Source organism: Salvelinus fontinalis, unplaced genomic scaffold (genome assembly GCF_029448725.1).
Source record: "Salvelinus fontinalis isolate EN_2023a unplaced genomic scaffold, ASM2944872v1 scaffold_2030, whole genome shotgun sequence".
NCBI classification, from domain to species: domain Eukaryota; kingdom Metazoa; phylum Chordata; class Actinopteri; order Salmoniformes; family Salmonidae; genus Salvelinus; species Salvelinus fontinalis.
This window is the reverse complement of record NW_026602239.1, coordinates 1-22,118: the sequence shown is the minus strand read 5'-3', so window position 1 is coordinate 22,118 and position 22,118 is coordinate 1. Positions and strand designations below refer to the sequence as shown.

At 39.5% G+C, this 22,118-nt stretch overlaps 27 non-coding genes across 27 annotated transcripts; all 27 read right to left on the bottom strand.

Annotated features, from left to right (window-relative positions):
* Nucleotides 1–107: 107 nt before the first annotated feature.
* Nucleotides 108–181, bottom strand: trnat-agu (transfer RNA threonine (anticodon AGU)). Its single transcript has one exon. It is a non-coding gene; the product is annotated as a tRNA-Thr (tRNA).
* Nucleotides 182–409: 228 nt separating this feature from the next.
* Nucleotides 410–483, bottom strand: trnat-ugu (transfer RNA threonine (anticodon UGU)). The gene has a single exon. It is a non-coding gene; the product is annotated as a tRNA-Thr (tRNA).
* Nucleotides 484–1,524: 1,041 nt separating this feature from the next.
* On the bottom strand, nt 1,525–1,598 carry trnat-agu (transfer RNA threonine (anticodon AGU)). The gene has a single exon. It is a non-coding gene; the product is annotated as a tRNA-Thr (tRNA).
* A 228-nt stretch (nt 1,599–1,826) lies between these two features.
* Nucleotides 1,827–1,900, bottom strand: trnat-ugu (transfer RNA threonine (anticodon UGU)). The gene has a single exon. It is a non-coding gene; the product is annotated as a tRNA-Thr (tRNA).
* A 1,040-nt stretch (nt 1,901–2,940) lies between these two features.
* On the bottom strand, nt 2,941–3,014 carry trnat-agu (transfer RNA threonine (anticodon AGU)). The gene has a single exon. It is a non-coding gene; the product is annotated as a tRNA-Thr (tRNA).
* A 1,342-nt stretch (nt 3,015–4,356) lies between these two features.
* trnat-agu (transfer RNA threonine (anticodon AGU)) lies at nt 4,357–4,430 on the bottom strand. The gene has a single exon. It is a non-coding gene; the product is annotated as a tRNA-Thr (tRNA).
* Nucleotides 4,431–7,594: 3,164 nt separating this feature from the next.
* On the bottom strand, nt 7,595–7,668 carry trnat-agu (transfer RNA threonine (anticodon AGU)). The gene has a single exon. It is a non-coding gene; the product is annotated as a tRNA-Thr (tRNA).
* A 228-nt stretch (nt 7,669–7,896) lies between these two features.
* Nucleotides 7,897–7,970, bottom strand: trnat-ugu (transfer RNA threonine (anticodon UGU)). Its single transcript has one exon. It is a non-coding gene; the product is annotated as a tRNA-Thr (tRNA).
* A 1,040-nt stretch (nt 7,971–9,010) lies between these two features.
* On the bottom strand, nt 9,011–9,084 carry trnat-agu (transfer RNA threonine (anticodon AGU)). The gene has a single exon. It is a non-coding gene; the product is annotated as a tRNA-Thr (tRNA).
* A 228-nt stretch (nt 9,085–9,312) lies between these two features.
* trnat-ugu (transfer RNA threonine (anticodon UGU)) lies at nt 9,313–9,386 on the bottom strand. The gene has a single exon. It is a non-coding gene; the product is annotated as a tRNA-Thr (tRNA).
* Nucleotides 9,387–10,426: 1,040 nt separating this feature from the next.
* trnat-agu (transfer RNA threonine (anticodon AGU)) lies at nt 10,427–10,500 on the bottom strand. Its single transcript has one exon. It is a non-coding gene; the product is annotated as a tRNA-Thr (tRNA).
* A 228-nt stretch (nt 10,501–10,728) lies between these two features.
* Nucleotides 10,729–10,802, bottom strand: trnat-ugu (transfer RNA threonine (anticodon UGU)). The gene has a single exon. It is a non-coding gene; the product is annotated as a tRNA-Thr (tRNA).
* A 1,040-nt stretch (nt 10,803–11,842) lies between these two features.
* On the bottom strand, nt 11,843–11,916 carry trnat-agu (transfer RNA threonine (anticodon AGU)). Its single transcript has one exon. It is a non-coding gene; the product is annotated as a tRNA-Thr (tRNA).
* Nucleotides 11,917–12,144: 228 nt separating this feature from the next.
* Nucleotides 12,145–12,218, bottom strand: trnat-ugu (transfer RNA threonine (anticodon UGU)). Its single transcript has one exon. It is a non-coding gene; the product is annotated as a tRNA-Thr (tRNA).
* Nucleotides 12,219–13,258: 1,040 nt separating this feature from the next.
* trnat-agu (transfer RNA threonine (anticodon AGU)) lies at nt 13,259–13,332 on the bottom strand. The gene has a single exon. It is a non-coding gene; the product is annotated as a tRNA-Thr (tRNA).
* A 228-nt stretch (nt 13,333–13,560) lies between these two features.
* Nucleotides 13,561–13,634, bottom strand: trnat-ugu (transfer RNA threonine (anticodon UGU)). The gene has a single exon. It is a non-coding gene; the product is annotated as a tRNA-Thr (tRNA).
* Nucleotides 13,635–14,674: 1,040 nt separating this feature from the next.
* Nucleotides 14,675–14,748, bottom strand: trnat-agu (transfer RNA threonine (anticodon AGU)). Its single transcript has one exon. It is a non-coding gene; the product is annotated as a tRNA-Thr (tRNA).
* Nucleotides 14,749–14,976: 228 nt separating this feature from the next.
* trnat-ugu (transfer RNA threonine (anticodon UGU)) lies at nt 14,977–15,050 on the bottom strand. The gene has a single exon. It is a non-coding gene; the product is annotated as a tRNA-Thr (tRNA).
* Nucleotides 15,051–16,090: 1,040 nt separating this feature from the next.
* On the bottom strand, nt 16,091–16,164 carry trnat-agu (transfer RNA threonine (anticodon AGU)). The gene has a single exon. It is a non-coding gene; the product is annotated as a tRNA-Thr (tRNA).
* Nucleotides 16,165–16,392: 228 nt separating this feature from the next.
* trnat-ugu (transfer RNA threonine (anticodon UGU)) lies at nt 16,393–16,466 on the bottom strand. The gene has a single exon. It is a non-coding gene; the product is annotated as a tRNA-Thr (tRNA).
* A 1,040-nt stretch (nt 16,467–17,506) lies between these two features.
* Nucleotides 17,507–17,580, bottom strand: trnat-agu (transfer RNA threonine (anticodon AGU)). Its single transcript has one exon. It is a non-coding gene; the product is annotated as a tRNA-Thr (tRNA).
* A 228-nt stretch (nt 17,581–17,808) lies between these two features.
* trnat-ugu (transfer RNA threonine (anticodon UGU)) lies at nt 17,809–17,882 on the bottom strand. Its single transcript has one exon. It is a non-coding gene; the product is annotated as a tRNA-Thr (tRNA).
* A 1,040-nt stretch (nt 17,883–18,922) lies between these two features.
* trnat-agu (transfer RNA threonine (anticodon AGU)) lies at nt 18,923–18,996 on the bottom strand. Its single transcript has one exon. It is a non-coding gene; the product is annotated as a tRNA-Thr (tRNA).
* A 228-nt stretch (nt 18,997–19,224) lies between these two features.
* trnat-ugu (transfer RNA threonine (anticodon UGU)) lies at nt 19,225–19,298 on the bottom strand. The gene has a single exon. It is a non-coding gene; the product is annotated as a tRNA-Thr (tRNA).
* A 1,040-nt stretch (nt 19,299–20,338) lies between these two features.
* trnat-ugu (transfer RNA threonine (anticodon UGU)) lies at nt 20,339–20,412 on the bottom strand. The gene has a single exon. It is a non-coding gene; the product is annotated as a tRNA-Thr (tRNA).
* Nucleotides 20,413–21,452: 1,040 nt separating this feature from the next.
* trnat-agu (transfer RNA threonine (anticodon AGU)) lies at nt 21,453–21,526 on the bottom strand. The gene has a single exon. It is a non-coding gene; the product is annotated as a tRNA-Thr (tRNA).
* Nucleotides 21,527–21,754: 228 nt separating this feature from the next.
* Nucleotides 21,755–21,828, bottom strand: trnat-ugu (transfer RNA threonine (anticodon UGU)). Its single transcript has one exon. It is a non-coding gene; the product is annotated as a tRNA-Thr (tRNA).
* Nucleotides 21,829–22,118: the final 290 nt, after the last annotated feature.

Sequence of the window (22,118 nt, the reverse complement as noted above, 5' to 3'; positions counted from 1 at the left end):
TAGTAAAATTGGAATCGATAAGGACACCTTCAATTGTCTAGCAACAGGGTTTCTTAAGCTATGTTTTGTGCCCTACTCCTCCAATGTGTTCAATGAATTGCTTGAAAAGGCTCTGCTGAGATTCGAACTCAGGATCTCCTGTTTACTAGACAGGCGGTTTAACCAACTAAGCCACAGCGCCCATATATGTCTTATCTGTTGCAGGTAATAACACTGCCACACGCATTGAAATCAAACTAGTCTCATTCATTTAATCCATATCTCTGTCTTGCAAAAATCACATCACAAAAAAATATGTTATTTAGTAACATTGGAATCGATAAGGACACCTTCAATTGTCTAGCAACAGGGTTTCTTAAGCTATGTTTTGTGCCCTTCTCCTCCAATGTGTTCAATGAATTGCTTGAAAAGGCTCTGCTGAGATTCGAACTCACGATCTCCTGTTTACAAGACAGGCGCTTTAACCAACTAAGCCACAGAGCCCATCGATATCATGTCTGTTGCATGTAAGAACACCGACACACGTTTTTAAATCAAACCAGAATAATTAATTTAACCCATATCGCTGTCTTGCAAAATCACGTCACAAAACAGATGTAATTTAATAATATTGGAATCAATATGAACACCTTCAATTGTCTAGCAACAGGGTTTCTTAAGCTATGTTTTGGGACCCAAAGTCGGCCTGAGTCTGTGTGAGGTGGGCAGCGAGATATCAGTAAACATTTGTAGTCACATACTATTTTTTTGTTTTAATTTCGGTCATTCGAGGACAGTACATTTTTCATTTGGGTCTCGAGCTGAATAAACTCAAGATCCTCTGACATGGATTCTTAAACTATGGTTTGGTACCCAAAGTGGGCATTAGCATGTGATAGGTGGATCGCGAGATATGAGTAAACATTCAGAATCATACACTATTTCTTCATAATTTTGGTCGTTTCGGGGAAACTACATTTCTCATTTGGGTCTCGAGCTTCAAAATGGTAAAAACCTAAGAAACAGCAGATGAATCAGTTAATGTAAGTAATTAACCTACCATGAGATGGGGGACTTTGTCAAATGGAAGAGTTGCTGAGTTTCTTAGCTCACAAAGTAAGTTTAAACTCATTCAAAATACAACCCTTTTGAAATGATAGTGCTGTGCCATGACCCGGATTGAGGACCGGGGTTGCTGGGGCCACAACGCAGAGTACTAACCACTATACGATCATGGCAAGCTACCAGAGATTGATTGTAGAGCCTACTCATGCTCTGACAGAGACGTGTACAAGCTGGCTGAACTCTTTTCATTTAGCGCTCGAAATGAGTAAACTCAAGAAGCAGTTGAACTTTAGACAGTTGGTACATTTTAATTCATTCAAAAAGTTCCCTTTTTCCGTGAAATTGGAATATCTCAATTGCATCCTCCTCACGTCTTCTCTCCTCTCGACACTCCTAATTCTCTAAACCCATCGTTTGAGAAAAGTAGAGTTCCCTCCACCAAGACCTTTTCTACCAAGGTGTTAATTGAATTGTTTGAAAAGGCTCTGCTGAGATTTGAACTCAGGATCTCCTGTTTACTAGACAGGCGCTTTAACCAACTAAGCCACAGCGCCCATAAATGTCTTATCTGTTGCAGGTAATAACACTGCCACACGCATTAAAATCAAACTAGTCTCATTCATTTAATCCATATCTCTGTCTTGCAAAAATCACGTCACAAAAAAATATGTTATATAGTAAAATTGGAATCGATAAGGACACCTTCAATTGTCTAGCAACAGGGTTTCTTAAGCTATGTTTTGTGCCCTACTCCTCCAATGTGTTCAATGAATTGCTTGAAAAGGCTCTGCTGAGATTCGAACTCAGGATCTCCTGTTTACAAGACAGGCGCTTTAACCAACTAAGCCACAGAGCCCATAGATATCATGTCTGTTGCAGGTAAGAACACCGACACACGTATTTAAATCAAACCAGAATAATTAATTTAACCCATATCGCTGTCTTGCAAAATCACGTCACAAAACAGATGTAATTTAATAATATTGGAATCGATATGAACACCTTCAATTGTCTAGCAACAGGGTTTCTTAAGCTATGTTTTGGGACCCAAAGTCGGCCTGAGTCTGTGTGAGGTGGGCCGCGAGATATCAGTAAACATTTGTAGTCACATACTATTTTTTCTTTTAATTTCGGTCATTCGAGGACAGTACATTTTTCATTTGGGTCTCGAGCTGAATAAACTCAAGATCCTCTGACATGGATTCTTAAACTATGGTTTGGTACCAGAAGTGGGCATTAGCATGTGATAGGTGGATCGCAAGATATGAGTAAACATTCAGAATCATACACTATTTCTTCATAATTTTGGTCGTTTCGGGGAAACTACATTTCTCATTTGGGTCTCGAGCTTCAAAATGGTAAAAACCTAAGAAACAGCAGATGAATCAGTTAATGTAAGTAATTAACCTACCATGAGATGGGGGACTTTGTCAAATGGAAGAGTTGCTGAGTTTCTTAGCTCACAAAGTAAGTTTAAACTCATTCAAAATACAACCCTTTTGAAATGATAGTGCTGTGCCATGACCCGGATTGAGGACCGGGGTTGCTGGGGCCACAACGCAGAGTACTAACCACTATACGATCATGGCAAGCTACCAGAGATTGATTGTAGAGCCTACTCATGCTCTGACAGAGACGTGTACAAGCTGGCTGAACTCTTTTCATTTAGCGCTCGAAATGAGTAAACTCAAGAAGCAGTTGAACTTTAGACAGTTGGTACATTTTAATTCATTCAAAAAGTTCCCTTTTTCCGTGAAATTGGAATATCTCAATTGCATCCTCCTCACGTCTTCTCTCCTCTCGACACTCCTAATTCTCTAAACCCATCGTTTGAGAAAAGTAGAGTTCCCTCCACCAAGACCTTTTCTACCAAGGTGTTAATTGAATTGTTTGAAAAGGCTCTGCTGAGATTCGAACTCAGGATCTCCTTTTTACTAGACAGGCGCTTTAACCAACTAAGCCACAGCGCCCATATATGTCTTATCTGTTGCAGGTAATAACACTGCCACACGCATTAAAATCAAACTAGTCTCATTCTTTTAATCCATATCTCTGTCTTGCAAAAATCACGTCACAAAAAAATATGTTATTTAGTAACATTGGAATCGATAAGGACACCTTCAATTGTCTAGCAACATGGTTTCTTAAGTTATGTTTTGTGACCTTCTCCTCCAATGTGTTCAATGAATTGCTTGAAATGGCTCTGTTGAGACTCGAACTCAGGAACTCCTTTTTACAAGACAGGCGCTTTAACCAACTAAGCCACAGCGCCCATAGATTAACTGTCGGTTGCAGGTAAGAAAACCGACACACGTATTTAAATCAAACCAGAATAATTAATTTAACCCATATCGCTGTCTTGCAAAATCACGTCACAAAACAGATGTAATTTAATAATATTGGAATCGATATGAACACCTTCAATTGTCTAGCAACAGGGTTTCTTAAGCTATGTTTTGGGACCCAAAGTCGGCCTGAGTCTGTGTGAGGTGGGCCGCGAGATATCAGTAAACATTTGTAGTCACATACTATTTTTTCTTTTAATTTCGGTCATTCGAGGACAGTACATTTTTCATTTGGGTCTCGAGCTGAATAAACTCAAGATCCTCTGACATGGATTCTTAAACTATGGTTTGGTACCAGAAGTGGGCATTAGCATGTGATAGGTGGATCGCAAGATATGAGTAAACATTCAGAATCATACACTATTTCTTCATAATTTTGGTCGTTTCGGGGAAACTACATTTCTCATTTGGGTCTCGAGCTTCAAAATGGTAAAAACCTAAGAAACAGCAGATGAATCAGTTAATGTAAGTAATTAACCTACCATGAGATGGGGGACTTTGTCAAATGGAAGAGTTGCTGAGTTTCTTAGCTCACAAAGTAAGTTTAAACTCATTCAAAATACAACCCTTTTGAAATGATAGTGCTGTGCCATGACCCGGATTGAGGACCGGGGTTGCTGGGGCCACAACGCAGAGTACTAACCACTATACGATCATGGCAAGCTACCAGAGATTGATTGTAGAGCCTACTCATGCTCTGACAGAGACGTGTACAAGCTGGCTGAACTCTTTTCATTTAGCGCTCGAAATGAGTAAACTCAAGAAGCAGTTGAACTTTAGACAGTTGGTACATTTTAATTCATTCAAAAAGTTCCCTTTTTCCGTGAAATTGGAATATCTCAATTGCATCCTCCTCACGTCTTCTCTCCTCTCGACACTCCTAATTCTCTAAACCCATCGTTTGAGAAAAGTAGAGTTCCCTCCACCAAGACCTTTTCTACCAAGGTGTTAATTGAATTGTTTGAAAAGGCTCTGCTGAGATTCGAACTCAGGATCTCCTTTTTACTAGACAGGCGCTTTAACCAACTAAGCCACAGCGCCCATATATGTCTTATCTGTTGCAGGTAATAACACTGCCACACGCATTAAAATCAAACTAGTCTCATTCTTTTAATCCATATCTCTGTCTTGCAAAAATCACGTCACAAAAAAATATGTTATTTAGTAACATTGGAATCGATAAGGACACCTTCAATTGTCTAGCAACATGGTTTCTTAAGTTATGTTTTGTGACCTTCTCCTCCAATGTGTTCAATGAATTGCTTGAAATGGCTCTGTTGAGACTCGAACTCAGGAACTCCTTTTTACAAGACAGGCGCTTTAACCAACTAAGCCACAGCGCCCATAGATTAACTGTTGGTTGCAGGTAAGAAAACCGACACACGTATTTAAATCAAACCAGAATAATTAATTTAACCCATATCGCTGTCTTGCAAAATCACGTCACAAAACAGATGTAATTTAATAATATTGGAATCGATATGAACACCTTCAATTGTCTAGCAACAGGGTTTCTTAAGCTATGTTTTGGGACCCAAAGTCGGCCTGAGTCTGTGTGAGGTGGGCCGCGAGATATCAGTAAACATTTGTAGTCACATACTATTTTTTCTTTTAATTTCGGTCATTCGAGGACAGTACATTTTTCATTTGGGTCTCGAGCTGAATAAACTCAAGATCCTCTGACATGGATTCTTAAACTATGGTTTGGTACCAGAAGTGGGCATTAGCATGTGATAGGTGGATCGCAAGATATGAGTAAACATTCAGAATCATACACTATTTCTTCATAATTTTGGTCGTTTCGGGGAAACTACATTTCTCATTTGGGTCTCGAGCTTCAAAATGGTAAAAACCTAAGAAACAGCAGATGAATCAGTTAATGTAAGTAATTAACCTACCATGAGATGGGGGACTTTGTCAAATGGAAGAGTTGCTGAGTTTCTTAGCTCACAAAGTAAGTTTAACCTCTTGGAACTATAGGGGGTGCTGTTCCGCATTAGCATATTTGTGTCTCCAAATTAAACTGCCTCGTGCTAAATTCTTGATCGTACAATATGCATATTATTGTTATTATTGGATAGAAAACACCTTCTAGTTTCTATAGAAGTTGAAATTTTGTCTCTGAGTTGTACAGAACAATTTCTACAGCACTTTTCATGACAGGGTTCAGATTTCAATTTTTTTTACCTCTGATCTGGGGTCTGTTTTTAAGGCGACAGTGAATGCTATGAAGAAACCGACACTGCCTACGTCTTCCTCTGGGTGTCTGTACGTCATCACGCTTTCAATGGAATCGATGGGATATTCACAGCCAGTATAAAAGACCAAAATGTATAGAGACCGCCCTTTCTCGTCGTGCGCCTGAAGCGTGAAGGGCATCGGACCTGCCTCGTTCCAAATCGTTTTCTAACCAGCAATATTTCTCCGGTCATGTTTTTACTCGTTTTAGGTGTTAAAAACATCATAATGTAGTTAATTTGAACCGTTTTATAGCAATTTATATCCGTTTAGTGCGATTTTAGAGGAATTTATTTGTTGTGCACTCTGAAACTTTGGACACGTTTTGGGGTGTCGGTCGTTGGTGGTGGACATTTCGAAGGACAGAGGACATCTATCGACCAAAAGACGTTTATAACATAGAAAGGATACATTGCCCAAGAATCTGATGGAAGAACACCTCAAAGTAAGCAATATTTAATATGATAAATCGTGTTTCTGTCGAAATATTTTAAACGCATATTTCGCCATTTTGTTTGGTATAGCTTCACTTGGCGAACCCTGTATTGAAAAGTAAGGATAATTTTAAAAATGTAAATCAGCGGTTGCATTAAGAACTAATTTGTCTTTCGATTCCTGTAAACCCTGTATTTTTTAGTCAAGTATATGATTAGCTATTAATTAAACTAGATCACTCTGAAAGATGGCGACCGACATTTTCAGGCTTGTTTTGCTACTATTTTCATTGTGTAACCACGGTTTTGTATGGCTAAATATGCACCTTTTCGAACAAACTGTATATGTATATTGTAAAATGATGTTACAGGAGTGTCATCGGAAGAATTCTGAGAAGGTTAGTGAAAAAATTAATATCTTTTGGCGATGTTGACTTTTATCGCTCACTTTGGCTAGAATCAATGCTGGGCTGCTATGTGCTATGTGCTATGCTAATATAACGATTTATTGTGTTTTCGCTGTAAGACACTTAGAAAATCTGAAATATTGTCTGTATTCACAGGATCTGTGTCTTTCGATTAGTGTATGCTGTGTATTTTTACGAAATGTTTGATGATTAGTAGTTAGGTAAACACGTTGCTCATTGTAATTATTCTAGTCCATTTGTGACGGTGGGTGCAATTGTAACCTATGGCAGCTACCTGAAATATGCACATTTTTCTAACAAAACCTATCCCATACCATAAATATGTTATCAGACTGTCATCTAATGAGTTTTTTTGTTGGTTAGGGGCTATAAATATCTTAGTTTAGCCGAATTGGTGATGGCTACTGGTGTTGGTGGACAAATAAAAGATGGTGGATTATGCTAATGTGTTTTTAGGTAATAGATGTACATCTTTACATATTGTGTCTTCCCTGTAAAACATTTTAAAAATCGGAAATGGTGGCTTTATTCACAAGATCTGTATCTTTCATCTGGTGTCTTGGACTTGTGATTTAATGATATTTAGATGCTACTATCTACTTGTGAAGCTATGCTAGCTATGCTAAACAGTGTGTGGGGGGTGGGGGGTGCTCCCGGATCCGGGTTTCTGAGGCAGTAGAAGTTAAACTCATTCAAAATACAACCCTTTTGAAATGATAGTGCTGTGCCATGACCCGGATTGAGGACCGGGGTTGCTGGGGCCACAACGCAGAGTACTAACCACTATACGATCATGGCAAGCTACCAGAGATTGATTGTAGAGCCTACTCATGCTCTGACAGAGACGTGTACAAGCTGGCTGAACTCTTTTCATTTAGCGCTCGAAATGAGTAAACTCAAGAAGCAGTTGAACTTTAGACAGTTGGTACATTTTAATTCATTCAAAAAGTTCCCTTTTTCCGTGAAATTGGAATATCTCAATTGCATCCTCCTCACGTCTTCTCTCCTCTCGACACTCCTAATTCTCTAAACCCATCGTTTGAGAAAAGTAGAGTTCCCTCCACCAAGACCTTTTCTACCAAGGTGTTAATTGAATTGTTTGAAAAGGCTCTGCTGAGATTCGAACTCAGGATCTCCTGTTTACTAGACAGGCGCTTTAACCAACTAAGCCACAGCGCCCATATATGTCTTATCTGTTGCAGGTAATAACACTGCCACACGCATTAAAATCAAACTAGTCTCATTCATTTAATCCATATCTCTGTCTTGCAAAAATCACGTCACAAAAAAATATGTTATTTAGTAACATTGGAATCGATATGGACACCTTCAATTGTCTAGCAACAGGGTTTCTTAAGCTATGTTTTGTGACCTTCTCCTCCAATGTGTTCAATGAATTGCTTGAAAAGGCTCTGCTGAGATTCGAACTCAGGATCTCCTGTTTACAAGACAGGCGCTTTAACCAACTAAGCCACAGAGCCCATAGATATCATGTCTGTTGCAGGTAAGAACACCGACACACGTATTTAAATCAAACCAGAATAATTAATTTAACCCATATCGCTGTCTTGCAAAATCACGTCACAAAACAGATGTAATTTAATAATATTGGAATCGATATGAACACCTTCAATTGTCTAGCAACAGGGTTTCTTAAGCTATGTTTTGGGACCCAAAGTCGGCCTGAGTCTGTGTGAGGTGGGCCGCGAGATATCAGTAAACATTTGTAGTCACATACTATTTTTTCTTTTAATTTCGGTCATTCGAGGACAGTACATTTTTCATTTGGGTCTCGAGCTGAATAAACTCAAGATCCTCTGACATGGATTCTTAAACTATGGTTTGGTACCAGAAGTGGGCATTAGCATGTGATAGGTGGATCGCAAGATATGAGTAAACATTCAGAATCATACACTATTTCTTCATAATTTTGGTCGTTTCGGGGAAACTACATTTCTCATTTGGGTCTCGAGCTTCAAAATGGTAAAAACCTAAGAAACAGCAGATGAATCAGTTAATGTAAGTAATTAACCTACCATGAGATGGGGGACTTTGTCAAATGGAAGAGTTGCTGAGTTTCTTAGCTCACAAAGTAAGTTTAAACTCATTCAAAATACAACCCTTTTGAAATGATAGTGCTGTGCCATGACCCGGATTGAGGACCGGGGTTGCTGGGGCCACAACGCAGAGTACTAACCACTATACGATCATGGCAAGCTACCAGAGATTGATTGTAGAGCCTACTCATGCTCTGACAGAGACGTGTACAAGCTGGCTGAACTCTTTTCATTTAGCGCTCGAAATGAGTAAACTCAAGAAGCAGTTGAACTTTAGACAGTTGGTACATTTTAATTCATTCAAAAAGTTCCCTTTTTCCGTGAAATTGGAATATCTCAATTGCATCCTCCTCACGTCTTCTCTCCTCTCGACACTCCTAATTCTCTAAACCCATCGTTTGAGAAAAGTAGAGTTCCCTCCACCAAGACCTTTTCTACCAAGGTGTTAATTGAATTGTTTGAAAAGGCTCTGCTGAGATTTGAACTCAGGATCTCCTGTTTACTAGACAGGCGCTTTAACCAACTAAGCCACAGCGCCCATATATGTCTTATCTGTTGCAGGTAATAACACTGCCACACGCATTAAAATCAAACTAGTCTCATTCATTTAATCCATATCTCTGTCTTGCAAAAATCACGTCACAAAAAAATATGTTATTTAGTAACATTGGAATCGATATGGACACCTTCAATTGTCTAGCAACAGGGTTTCTTAAGCTATGTTTTGTGACCTTCTCCTCCAACGTGTTCAATGAAATGCTTGAAAAGGCTCTGCTGAGATTCGAACTCAGGATCTCCTGTTTACAAGACAGGCGCTTTAACCAACTAAGCCACAGAGCCCATAGATATCATGTCTGTTGCAGGTAAGAACACCGACACACGTATTTAAATCAAACCAGAATAATTAATTTAACCCATATCGCTGTCTTGCAAAATCACGTCACAAAACAGATGTAATTTAATAATATTGGAATCGATATGAACACCTTCAATTGTCTAGCAACAGGGTTTCTTAAGCTATGTTTTGGGACCCAAAGTCGGCCTGAGTCTGTGTGAGGTGGGCCGCGAGATATCAGTAAACATTTGTAGTCACATACTATTTTTTCTTTTAATTTCGGTCATTCGAGGACAGTACATTTTTCATTTGGGTCTCGAGCTGAATAAACTCAAGATCCTCTGACATGGATTCTTAAACTATGGTTTGGTACCAGAAGTGGGCATTAGCATGTGATAGGTGGATCGCAAGATATGAGTAAACATTCAGAATCATACACTATTTCTTCATAATTTTGGTCGTTTCGGGGAAACTACATTTCTCATTTGGGTCTCGAGCTTCAAAATGGTAAAAACCTAAGAAACAGCAGATGAATCAGTTAATGTAAGTAATTAACCTACCATGAGATGGGGGACTTTGTCAAATGGAAGAGTTGCTGAGTTTCTTAGCTCACAAAGTAAGTTTAAACTCATTCAAAATACAACCCTTTTGAAATGATAGTGCTGTGCCATGACCCGGATTGAGGACCGGGGTTGCTGGGGCCACAACGCAGAGTACTAACCACTATACGATCATGGCAAGCTACCAGAGATTGATTGTAGAGCCTACTCATGCTCTGACAGAGACGTGTACAAGCTGGCTGAACTCTTTTCATTTAGCGCTCGAAATGAGTAAACTCAAGAAGCAGTTGAACTTTAGACAGTTGGTACATTTTAATTCATTCAAAAAGTTCCCTTTTTCCGTGAAATTGGAATATCTCAATTGCATCCTCCTCACGTCTTCTCTCCTCTCGACACTCCTAATTCTCTAAACCCATCGTTTGAGAAAAGTAGAGTTCCCTCCACCAAGACCTTTTCTACCAAGGTGTTAATTGAATTGTTTGAAAAGGCTCTGCTGAGATTCGAACTCAGGATCTCCTGTTTACTAGACAGGCGCTTTAACCAACTAAGCCACAGCGCCCATATATGTCTTATCTGTTGCAGGTAATAACACTGCCACACGCATTAAAATCAAACTAGTCTCATTCATTTAATCCATATCTCTGTCTTGCAAAAATCACGTCACAAAAAAATATGTTATTTAGTAACATTGGAATCGATATGGACACCTTCAATTGTCTAGCAACAGGGTTTCTTAAGCTATGTTTTGTGACCTTCTCCTCCAACGTGTTCAATGAAATGCTTGAAAAGGCTCTGCTGAGATTCGAACTCAGGATCTCCTGTTTACAAGACAGGCGCTTTAACCAACTAAGCCACAGAGCCCATAGATATCATGTCTGTTGCAGGTAAGAACACCGACACACGTATTTAAATCAAACCAGAATAATTAATTTAACCCATATCGCTGTCTTGCAAAATCACGTCACAAAACAGATGTAATTTAATAATATTGGAATCGATATGAACACCTTCAATTGTCTAGCAACAGGGTTTCTTAAGCTATGTTTTGGGACCCAAAGTCGGCCTGAGTCTGTGTGAGGTGGGCCGCGAGATATCAGTAAACATTTGTAGTCACATACTATTTTTTCTTTTAATTTCGGTCATTCGAGGACAGTACATTTTTCATTTGGGTCTCGAGCTGAATAAACTCAAGATCCTCTGACATGGATTCTTAAACTATGGTTTGGTACCAGAAGTGGGCATTAGCATGTGATAGGTGGATCGCAAGATATGAGTAAACATTCAGAATCATACACTATTTCTTCATAATTTTGGTCGTTTCGGGGAAACTACATTTCTCATTTGGGTCTCGAGCTTCAAAATGGTAAAAACCTAAGAAACAGCAGATGAATCAGTTAATGTAAGTAATTAACCTACCATGAGATGGGGGACTTTGTCAAATGGAAGAGTTGCTGAGTTTCTTAGCTCACAAAGTAAGTTTAAACTCATTCAAAATACAACCCTTTTGAAATGATAGTGCTGTGCCATGACCCGGATTGAGGACCGGGGTTGCTGGGGCCACAACGCAGAGTACTAACCACTATACGATCATGGCAAGCTACCAGAGATTGATTGTAGAGCCTACTCATGCTCTGACAGAGACGTGTACAAGCTGGCTGAACTCTTTTCATTTAGCGCTCGAAATGAGTAAACTCAAGAAGCAGTTGAACTTTAGACAGTTGGTACATTTTAATTCATTCAAAAAGTTCCCTTTTTCCGTGAAATTGGAATATCTCAATTGCATCCTCCTCACGTCTTCTCTCCTCTCGACACTCCTAATTCTCTAAACCCATCGTTTGAGAAAAGTAGAGTTCCCTCCACCAAGACCTTTTCTACCAAGGTGTTAATTGAATTGTTTGAAAAGGCTCTGCTGAGATTCGAACTCAGGATCTCCTGTTTACTAGACAGGCGCTTTAACCAACTAAGCCACAGCGCCCATATATGTCTTATCTGTTGCAGGTAATAACACTGCCACACGCATTAAAATCAAACTAGTCTCATTCATTTAATCCATATCTCTGTCTTGCAAAAATCACGTCACAAAAAAATATGTTATTTAGTAACATTGGAATCGATAAGGACACCTTCAATTGTCTAGCAACAGGGTTTCTTAAGCTATGTTTTGTGCCCTTCTCCTCCAATGTGTTCAATGAATTGCTTGAAAAGGCTCTGCTGAGATTCGAACTCAGGATCTCCTGTTTACAAGACAGGCGCTTTAACCAACTAAGCCACAGAGCCCATAGATATCATGTCTGTTGCAGGTAAGAACACCGACACACGTATTTAAATCAAACCAGAATAATTAATTTAACCCATATCGCTGTCTTGCAAAATCACGTCACAAAACAGATGTAATTTAATAATATTGGAATCGATATGAACACCTTCAATTGTCTAGCAACAGGGTTTCTTAAGCTATGTTTTGGGACCCAAAGTCGGCCTGAGTCTGTGTGAGGTGGGCCGCGAGATATCAGTAAACATTTGTAGTCACATACTATTTTTTCTTTTAATTTCGGTCATTCGAGGACAGTACATTTTTCATTTGGGTCTCGAGCTGAATAAACTCAAGATCCTCTGACATGGATTCTTAAACTATGGTTTGGTACCAGAAGTGGGCATTAGCATGTGATAGGTGGATCGCAAGATATGAGTAAACATTCAGAATCATACACTATTTCTTCATAATTTTGGTCGTTTCGGGGAAACTACATTTCTCATTTGGGTCTCGAGCTTCAAAATGGTAAAAACCTAAGAAACAGCAGATGAATCAGTTAATGTAAGTAATTAACCTACCATGAGATGGGGGACTTTGTCAAATGGAAGAGTTGCTGAGTTTCTTAGCTCACAAAGTAAGTTTAAACTCATTCAAAATACAACCCTTTTGAAATGATAGTGCTGTGCCATGACCCGGATTGAGGACCGGGGTTGCTGGGGCCACAACGCAGAGTACTAACCACTATACGATCATGGCAAGCTACCAGAGATTGATTGTAGAGCCTACTCATGCTCTGACAGAGACGTGTACAAGCTGGCTGAACTCTTTTCATTTAGCGCTCGAAATGAGTAAACTCAAGAAGCAGTTGAACTTTAGACAGTTGGTACATTTTAATTCATTCAAAAAGTTCCCTTTTTCCGTGAAATTGGAATATCTCAATTGCATCCTCCTCACGTCTTCTCTCCTCTCGACACTCCTAATTCTCTAAACCCATCGTTTGAGAAAAGTAGAGTTCCCTCCACCAAGACCTTTTCTACCAAGGTGTTAATTGAATTGTTTGAAAAGGCTCTGCTGAGATTCGAACTCAGGATCTCCTGTTTACTAGACAGGCGCTTTAACCAACTAAGCCACAGCGCCCATATATGTCTTATCTGTTGCAGGTAATAACACTGCCACACGCATTAAAATCAAACTAGTCTCATTCATTTAATCCATATCTCTGTCTTGCAAAAATCACGTCACAAAAAAATATGTTATTTAGTAACATTGGAATCGATATGGACACCTTCAATTGTCTAGCAACAGGGTTTCTTAAGCTATGTTTTGTGACCTTCTCCTCCAATGTGTTCAATGAATTGCTTGAAAAGGCTCTGCTGAGATTCGAACTCAGGATCTCCTGTTTACAAGACAGGCGCTTTAACCAACTAAGCCACAGAGCCCATAGATATCATGTCTGTTGCAGGTAAGAACACCGACACACGTATTTAAATCAAACCAGAATAATTAATTTAACCCATATCGCTGTCTTGCAAAATCACGTCACAAAACAGATGTAATTTAATAATATTGGAATCGATATGAACACCTTCAATTGTCTAGCAACAGGGTTTCTTAAGCTATGTTTTGGGACCCAAAGTCGGCCTGAGTCTGTGTGAGGTGGGCCGCGAGATATCAGTAAACATTTGTAGTCACATACTATTTTTTCTTTTAATTTCGGTCATTCGAGGACAGTACATTTTTCATTTGGGTCTCGAGCTGAATAAACTCAAGATCCTCTGACATGGATTCTTAAACTATGGTTTGGTACCAGAAGTGGGCATTAGCATGTGATAGGTGGATCGCAAGATATGAGTAAACATTCAGAATCATACACTATTTCTTCATAATTTTGGTCGTTTCGGGGAAACTACATTTCTCATTTGGGTCTCGAGCTTCAAAATGGTAAAAACCTAAGAAACAGCAGATGAATCAGTTAATGTAAGTAATTAACCTACCATGAGATGGGGGACTTTGTCAAATGGAAGAGTTGCTGAGTTTCTTAGCTCACAAAGTAAGTTTAAACTCATTCAAAATACAACCCTTTTGAAATGATAGTGCTGTGCCATGACCCGGATTGAGGACCGGGGTTGCTGGGGCCACAACGCAGAGTACTAACCACTATACGATCATGGCAAGCTACCAGAGATTGATTGTAGAGCCTACTCATGCTCTGACAGAGACGTGTACAAGCTGGCTGAACTCTTTTCATTTAGCGCTCGAAATGAGTAAACTCAAGAAGCAGTTGAACTTTAGACAGTTGGTACATTTTAATTCATTCAAAAAGTTCCCTTTTTCCGTGAAATTGGAATATCTCAATTGCATCCTCCTCACGTCTTCTCTCCTCTCGACACTCCTAATTCTCTAAACCCATCGTTTGAGAAAAGTAGAGTTCCCTCCACCAAGACCTTTTCTACCAAGGTGTTAATTGAATTGTTTGAAAAGGCTCTGCTGAGATTCGAACTCAGGATCTCCTGTTTACTAGACAGGCGCTTTAACCAACTAAGCCACAGCGCCCATATATGTCTTATCTGTTGCAGGTAATAACACTGCCACACGCATTAAAATCAAACTAGTCTCATTCATTTAATCCATATCTCTGTCTTGCAAAAATCACGTCACAAAAAAATATGTTATTTAGTAACATTGGAATCGATATGGACACCTTCAATTGTCTAGCAACAGGGTTTCTTAAGCTATGTTTTGTGACCTTCTCCTCCAATGTGTTCAATGAATTGCTTGAAAAGGCTCTGCTGAGATTCGAACTCAGGATCTCCTGTTTACAAGACAGGCGCTTTAACCAACTAAGCCACAGAGCCCATAGATATCATGTCTGTTGCAGGTAAGAACACCGACACACGTATTTAAATCAAACCAGAATAATTAATTTAACCCATATCGCTGTCTTGCAAAATCACGTCACAAAACAGATGTAATTTAATAATATTGGAATCGATATGAACACCTTCAATTGTCTAGCAACAGGGTTTCTTAAGCTATGTTTTGGGACCCAAAGTCGGCCTGAGTCTGTGTGAGGTGGGCCGCGAGATATCAGTAAACATTTGTAGTCACATACTATTTTTTCTTTTAATTTCGGTCATTCGAGGACAGTACATTTTTCATTTGGGTCTCGAGCTGAATAAACTCAAGATCCTCTGACATGGATTCTTAAACTATGGTTTGGTACCAGAAGTGGGCATTAGCATGTGATAGGTGGATCGCAAGATATGAGTAAACATTCAGAATCATACACTATTTCTTCATAATTTTGGTCGTTTCGGGGAAACTACATTTCTCATTTGGGTCTCGAGCTTCAAAATGGTAAAAACCTAAGAAACAGCAGATGAATCAGTTAATGTAAGTAATTAACCTACCATGAGATGGGGGACTTTGTCAAATGGAAGAGTTGCTGAGTTTCTTAGCTCACAAAGTAAGTTTAAACTCATTCAAAATACAACCCTTTTGAAATGATAGTGCTGTGCCATGACCCGGATTGAGGACCGGGGTTGCTGGGGCCACAACGCAGAGTACTAACCACTATACGATCATGGCAAGCTACCAGAGATTGATTGTAGAGCCTACTCATGCTCTGACAGAGACGTGTACAAGCTGGCTGAACTCTTTTCATTTAGCGCTCGAAATGAGTAAACTCAAGAAGCAGTTGAACTTTAGACAGTTGGTACATTTTAATTCATTCAAAAAGTTCCCTTTTTCCGTGAAATTGGAATATCTCAATTGCATCCTCCTCACGTCTTCTCTCCTCTCGACACTCCTAATTCTCTAAACCCATCGTTTGAGAAAAGTAGAGTTCCCTCCACCAAGACCTTTTCTACCAAGGTGTTAATTGAATTGTTTGAAAAGGCTCTGCTGAGATTCGAACTCAGGATCTCCTGTTTACTAGACAGGCGCTTTAACCAACTAAGCCACAGCGCCCATATATGTCTTATCTGTTGCAGGTAATAACACTGCCACACGCATTAAAATCAAACTAGTCTCATTCATTTAATCCATATCTCTGTCTTGCAAAAATCACGTCACAAAAAAATATGTTATTTAGTAACATTGGAATCGATATGGACACCTTCAATTGTCTAGCAACAGGGTTTCTTAAGCTATGTTTTGTGACCTTCTCCTCCAACGTGTTCAATGAAATGCTTGAAAAGGCTCTGCTGAGATTCGAACTCAGGATCTCCTGTTTACAAGACAGGCGCTTTAACCAACTAAGCCACAGAGCCCATAGATATCATGTCTGTTGCAGGTAAGAACACCGACACACGTATTTAAATCAAACCAGAATAATTAATTTAACCCATATCGCTGTCTTGCAAAATCACGTCACAAAACAGATGTAATTTAATAATATTGGAATCGATATGAACACCTTCAATTGTCTAGCAACAGGGTTTCTTAAGCTATGTTTTGGGACCCAAAGTCGGCCTGAGTCTGTGTGAGGTGGGCCGCGAGATATCAGTAAACATTTGTAGTCACATACTATTTTTTCTTTTAATTTCGGTCATTCGAGGACAGTACATTTTTCATTTGGGTCTCGAGCTGAATAAACTCAAGATCCTCTGACATGGATTCTTAAACTATGGTTTGGTACCAGAAGTGGGCATTAGCATGTGATAGGTGGATCGCAAGATATGAGTAAACATTCAGAATCATACACTATTTCTTCATAATTTTGGTCGTTTCGGGGAAACTACATTTCTCATTTGGGTCTCGAGCTTCAAAATGGTAAAAACCTAAGAAACAGCAGATGAATCAGTTAATGTAAGTAATTAACCTACCATGAGATGGGGGACTTTGTCAAATGGAAGAGTTGCTGAGTTTCTTAGCTCACAAAGTAAGTTTAAACTCATTCAAAATACAACCCTTTTGAAATGATAGTGCTGTGCCATGACCCGGATTGAGGACCGGGGTTGCTGGGGCCACAACGCAGAGTACTAACCACTATACGATCATGGCAAGCTACCAGAGATTGATTGTAGAGCCTACTCATGCTCTGACAGAGACGTGTACAAGCTGGCTGAACTCTTTTCATTTAGCGCTCGAAATGAGTAAACTCAAGAAGCAGTTGAACTTTAGACAGTTGGTACATTTTAATTCATTCAAAAAGTTCCCTTTTTCCGTGAAATTGGAATATCTCAATTGCATCCTCCTCACGTCTTCTCTCCTCTCGACACTCCTAATTCTCTAAACCCATCGTTTGAGAAAAGTAGAGTTCCCTCCACCAAGACCTTTTCTACCAAGGTGTTAATTGAATTGTTTGAAAAGGCTCTGCTGAGATTCGAACTCAGGATCTCCTGTTTACTAGACAGGCGCTTTAACCAACTAAGCCACAGCGCCCATATATGTCTTATCTGTTGCAGGTAATAACACTGCCACACGCATTAAAATCAAACTAGTCTCATTCATTTAATCCATATCTCTGTCTTGCAAAAATCACGTCACAAAAAAATATGTTATTTAGTAACATTGGAATCGATATGGACACCTTCAATTGTCTAGCAACAGGGTTTCTTAAGCTATGTTTTGTGACCTTCTCCTCCAATGTGTTCAATGAATTGCTTGAAAAGGCTCTGCTGAGATTCGAACTCAGGATCTCCTGTTTACAAGACAGGCGCTTTAACCAACTAAGCCACAGAGCCCATAGATATCATGTCTGTTGCAGGTAAGAACACCGACACACGTATTTAAATCAAACCAGAATAATTAATTTAACCCATATCGCTGTCTTGCAAAATCACGTCACAAAACAGATGTAATTTAATAATATTGGAATCGATATGAACACCTTCAATTGTCTAGCAACAGGGTTTCTTAAGCTATGTTTTGGGACCCAAAGTCGGCCTGAGTCTGTGTGAGGTGGGCCGCGAGATATCAGTAAACATTTGTAGTCACATACTATTTTTTCTTTTAATTTCGGTCATTCGAGGACAGTACATTTTTCATTTGGGTCTCGAGCTGAATAAACTCAAGATCCTCTGACATGGATTCTTAAACTATGGTTTGGTACCAGAAGTGGGCATTAGCATGTGATAGGTGGATCGCAAGATATGAGTAAACATTCAGAATCATACACTATTTCTTCATAATTTTGGTCGTTTCGGGGAAACTACATTTCTCATTTGGGTCTCGAGCTTCAAAATGGTAAAAACCTAAGAAACAGCAGATGAATCAGTTAATGTAAGTAATTAACCTACCATGAGATGGGGGACTTTGTCAAATGGAAGAGTTGCTGAGTTTCTTAGCTCACAAAGTAAGTTTAAACTCATTCAAAATACAACCCTTTTGAAATGATAGTGCTGTGCCATGACCCGGATTGAGGACCGGGGTTGCTGGGGCCACAACGCAGAGTACTAACCACTATACGATCATGGCAAGCTACCAGAGATTGATTGTAGAGCCTACTCATGCTCTGACAGAGACGTGTACAAGCTGGCTGAACTCTTTTCATTTAGCGCTCGAAATGAGTAAACTCAAGAAGCAGTTGAACTTTAGACAGTTGGTACATTTTAATTCATTCAAAAAGTTCCCTTTTTCCGTGAAATTGGAATATCTCAATTGCATCCTCCTCACGTCTTCTCTCCTCTCGACACTCCTAATTCTCTAAACCCATCGTTTGAGAAAAGTAGAGTTCCCTCCACCAAGACCTTTTCTACCAAGGTGTTAATTGAATTGTTTGAAAAGGCTCTGCTGAGATTCGAACTCAGGATCTCCTGTTTACTAGACAGGCGCTTTAACCAACTAAGCCACAGCGCCCATATATGTCTTATCTGTTGCAGGTAATAACACTGCCACACGCATTAAAATCAAACTAGTCTCATTCATTTAATCCATATCTCTGTCTTGCAAAAATCACGTCACAAAAAAATATGTTATTTAGTAACATTGGAATCGATATGGACACCTTCAATTGTCTAGCAACAGGGTTTCTTAAGCTATGTTTTGTGACCTTCTCCTCCAACGTGTTCAATGAATTGCTTGAAAAGGCTCTGCTGAGATTCGAACTCAGGATCTCCTGTTTACAAGACAGGCGCTTTAACCAACTAAGCCACAGAGCCCATAGATATCATGTCTGTTGCAGGTAAGAACACCGACACACGTATTTAAATCAAACCAGAATAATCAATTTAACCCATATCGCTGTCTTGCAAAATCACGTCACAAAACAGATGTAATTTAATAATATTGGAATCGATATGAACACCTTCAATTGTCTAGCAACAGGGTTTCTTAAGCTATGTTTTGGGACCCAAAGTCGGCCTGAGTCTGTGTGAGGTGGGCCGCGAGATATCAGTAAACATTTGTAGTCACATACTATTTTTTCTTTTAATTTCGGTCATTCGAGGACAGTACATTTTTCATTTGGGTCTCGAGCTGAATAAACTCAAGATCCTCTGACATGGATTCTTAAACTATGGTTTGGTACCAGAAGTGGGCATTAGCATGTGATAGGTGGATCGCAAGATATGAGTAAACATTCAGAATCATACACTATTTCTTCATAATTTTGGTCGTTTCGGGGAAACTACATTTCTCATTTGGGTCTCGAGCTTCAAAATGGTAAAAACCTAAGAAACAGCAGATGAATCAGTTAATGTAAGTAATTAACCTACCATGAGATGGGGGACTTTGTCAAATGGAAGATTTGCTGAGTTTCTTAGCTCACAAAGTAAGTTTAAACTCATTCAAAATACAACCCTTTTGAAATGATAGTGCTGTGCCATGACCCGGATTGAGGACCGGGGTTGCTGGGGCCACAACGCAGAGTACTAACCACTATACGATCATGGCAAGCTACCAGAGATTGATTGTAGAGCCTACTCATGCTCTGACAGAGACGTGTACAAGCTGGCTGAACTCTTTTCATTTAGCGCTCGAAATGAGTAAACTCAAGAAGCAGTTGAACTTTAGACAGTTGGTACATTTTAATTCATTCAAAAAGTTCCCTTTTTCCGTGAAATTGGAATATCTCAATTGCATCCTCCTCACGTCTTCTCTCCTCTCGACACTCCTAATTCTCTAAACCCATCGTTTGAGAAAAGTAGAGTTCCCTCCACCAAGACCTTTTCTACCAAGGTGTTAATTGAATTGTTTGAAAAGGCTCTGCTGAGATTCGAACTCAGGATCTCCTGTTTACAAGACAGGCGCTTTAACCAACTAAGCCACAGAGCCCATAGATATCATGTCTGTTGCAGGTAAGAACACCGACACACGTATTTAAATCAAACCAGAATAATCAATTTAACCCATATCGCTGTCTTGCAAAATCACGTCACAAAACAGATGTAATTTAATAATATTGGAATCGATATGAACACCTTCAATTGTCTAGCAACAGGGTTTCTTAAGCTATGTTTTGGGACCCAAAGTCGGCCTGAGTCTGTGTGAGGTGGGCCGCGAGATATCAGTAAACATTTGTAGTCACATACTATTTTTTCTTTTAATTTCGGTCATTCGAGGACAGTACATTTTTCATTTGGGTCTCGAGCTGAATAAACTCAAGATCCTCTGACATGGATTCTTAAACTATGGTTTGGTACCAGAAGTGGGCATTAGCATGTGATAGGTGGATCGCAAGATATGAGTAAACATTCAGAATCATACACTGTTTCTTCATAATTTTGGTCGTTTCGGGGAAACTACATTTCTCATTTGGGTCTCGAGCTTCAAAATGGTAAAAACCTAAGAAACAGCAGATGAATCAGTTAATGTAAGTAATTAACCTACCATGAGATGGGGGACTTTGTCAAATGGAAGAGTTGCTGAGTTTCTTAGCTCACAAAGTAAGTTTAAACTCATTCAAAATACAACCCTTTTGAAATGATAGTGCTGTGCCATGACCCGGATTGAGGACCGGGGTTGCTGGGGCCACAACGCAGAGTACTAACCACTATACGATCATGGCAAGCTACCAGAGATTGATTGTAGAGCCTACTCATGCTCTGACAGAGACGTGTACAAGCTGGCTGAACTCTTTTCATTTAGCGCTCGAAATGAGTAAACTCAAGAAGCAGTTGAACTTTAGACAGTTGGTACATTTTAATTCATTCAAAAAGTTCCCTTTTTCCGTGAAATTGGAATATCTCAATTGCATCCTCCTCACGTCTTCTCTCCTCTCGACACTCCTAATTCTCTAAACCCATCGTTTGAGAAAAGTAGAGTTCCCTCCACCAAGACCTTTTCTACCAAGGTGTTAATTGAATTGTTTGAAAAGGCTCTGCTGAGATTTGAATTCAGGATCTCCTGTTTACTAGACAGGCGCTTTAACCAACTAAGCCACAGCGCCCATATATGTCTTATCTGTTGCAGGTAATAACACTGCCACACGCATTAAAATCAAACTAGTCTCATTCATTTAATCCATATCTCTGTCTTGCAAAAATCACGTCACAAAAAAATATGTTATTTAGTAACATTGGAATCGATATGGACACCTTCAATTGTCTAGGAACAGGGTTTCTTAAGCTATGTTTTGTGACCTTCTCCTCCAACGTGTTCAATGAATTGCTTGAAAAGGCTCTGCTGAGATTCGAACTCAGGATCTCCTGTTTACAAGACAGGCGCTTTAACCAACTAAGCCACAGAGCCCATAGATATCATGTCTGTTGCAGGTAAGAACACCGACACACGTATTTAAATCAAACCAGAATAATCAATTTAACCCATATCGCTGTCTTGCAAAATCACGTCACAAAACAGATGTCTTTTAATAATATTGGAATCGATATGAACACCTTCAATTGTCTAGCAACAGGGTTTCTTAAGCTATGTTTTGGGACCCAAAGTCGGCCTGAGTCTGTGTGAGGTGGGCCGCGAGATATCAGTAAACATTTGTAGTCACATACTATTTTTTCTTTTAATTTCGGTCATTCGAGGAC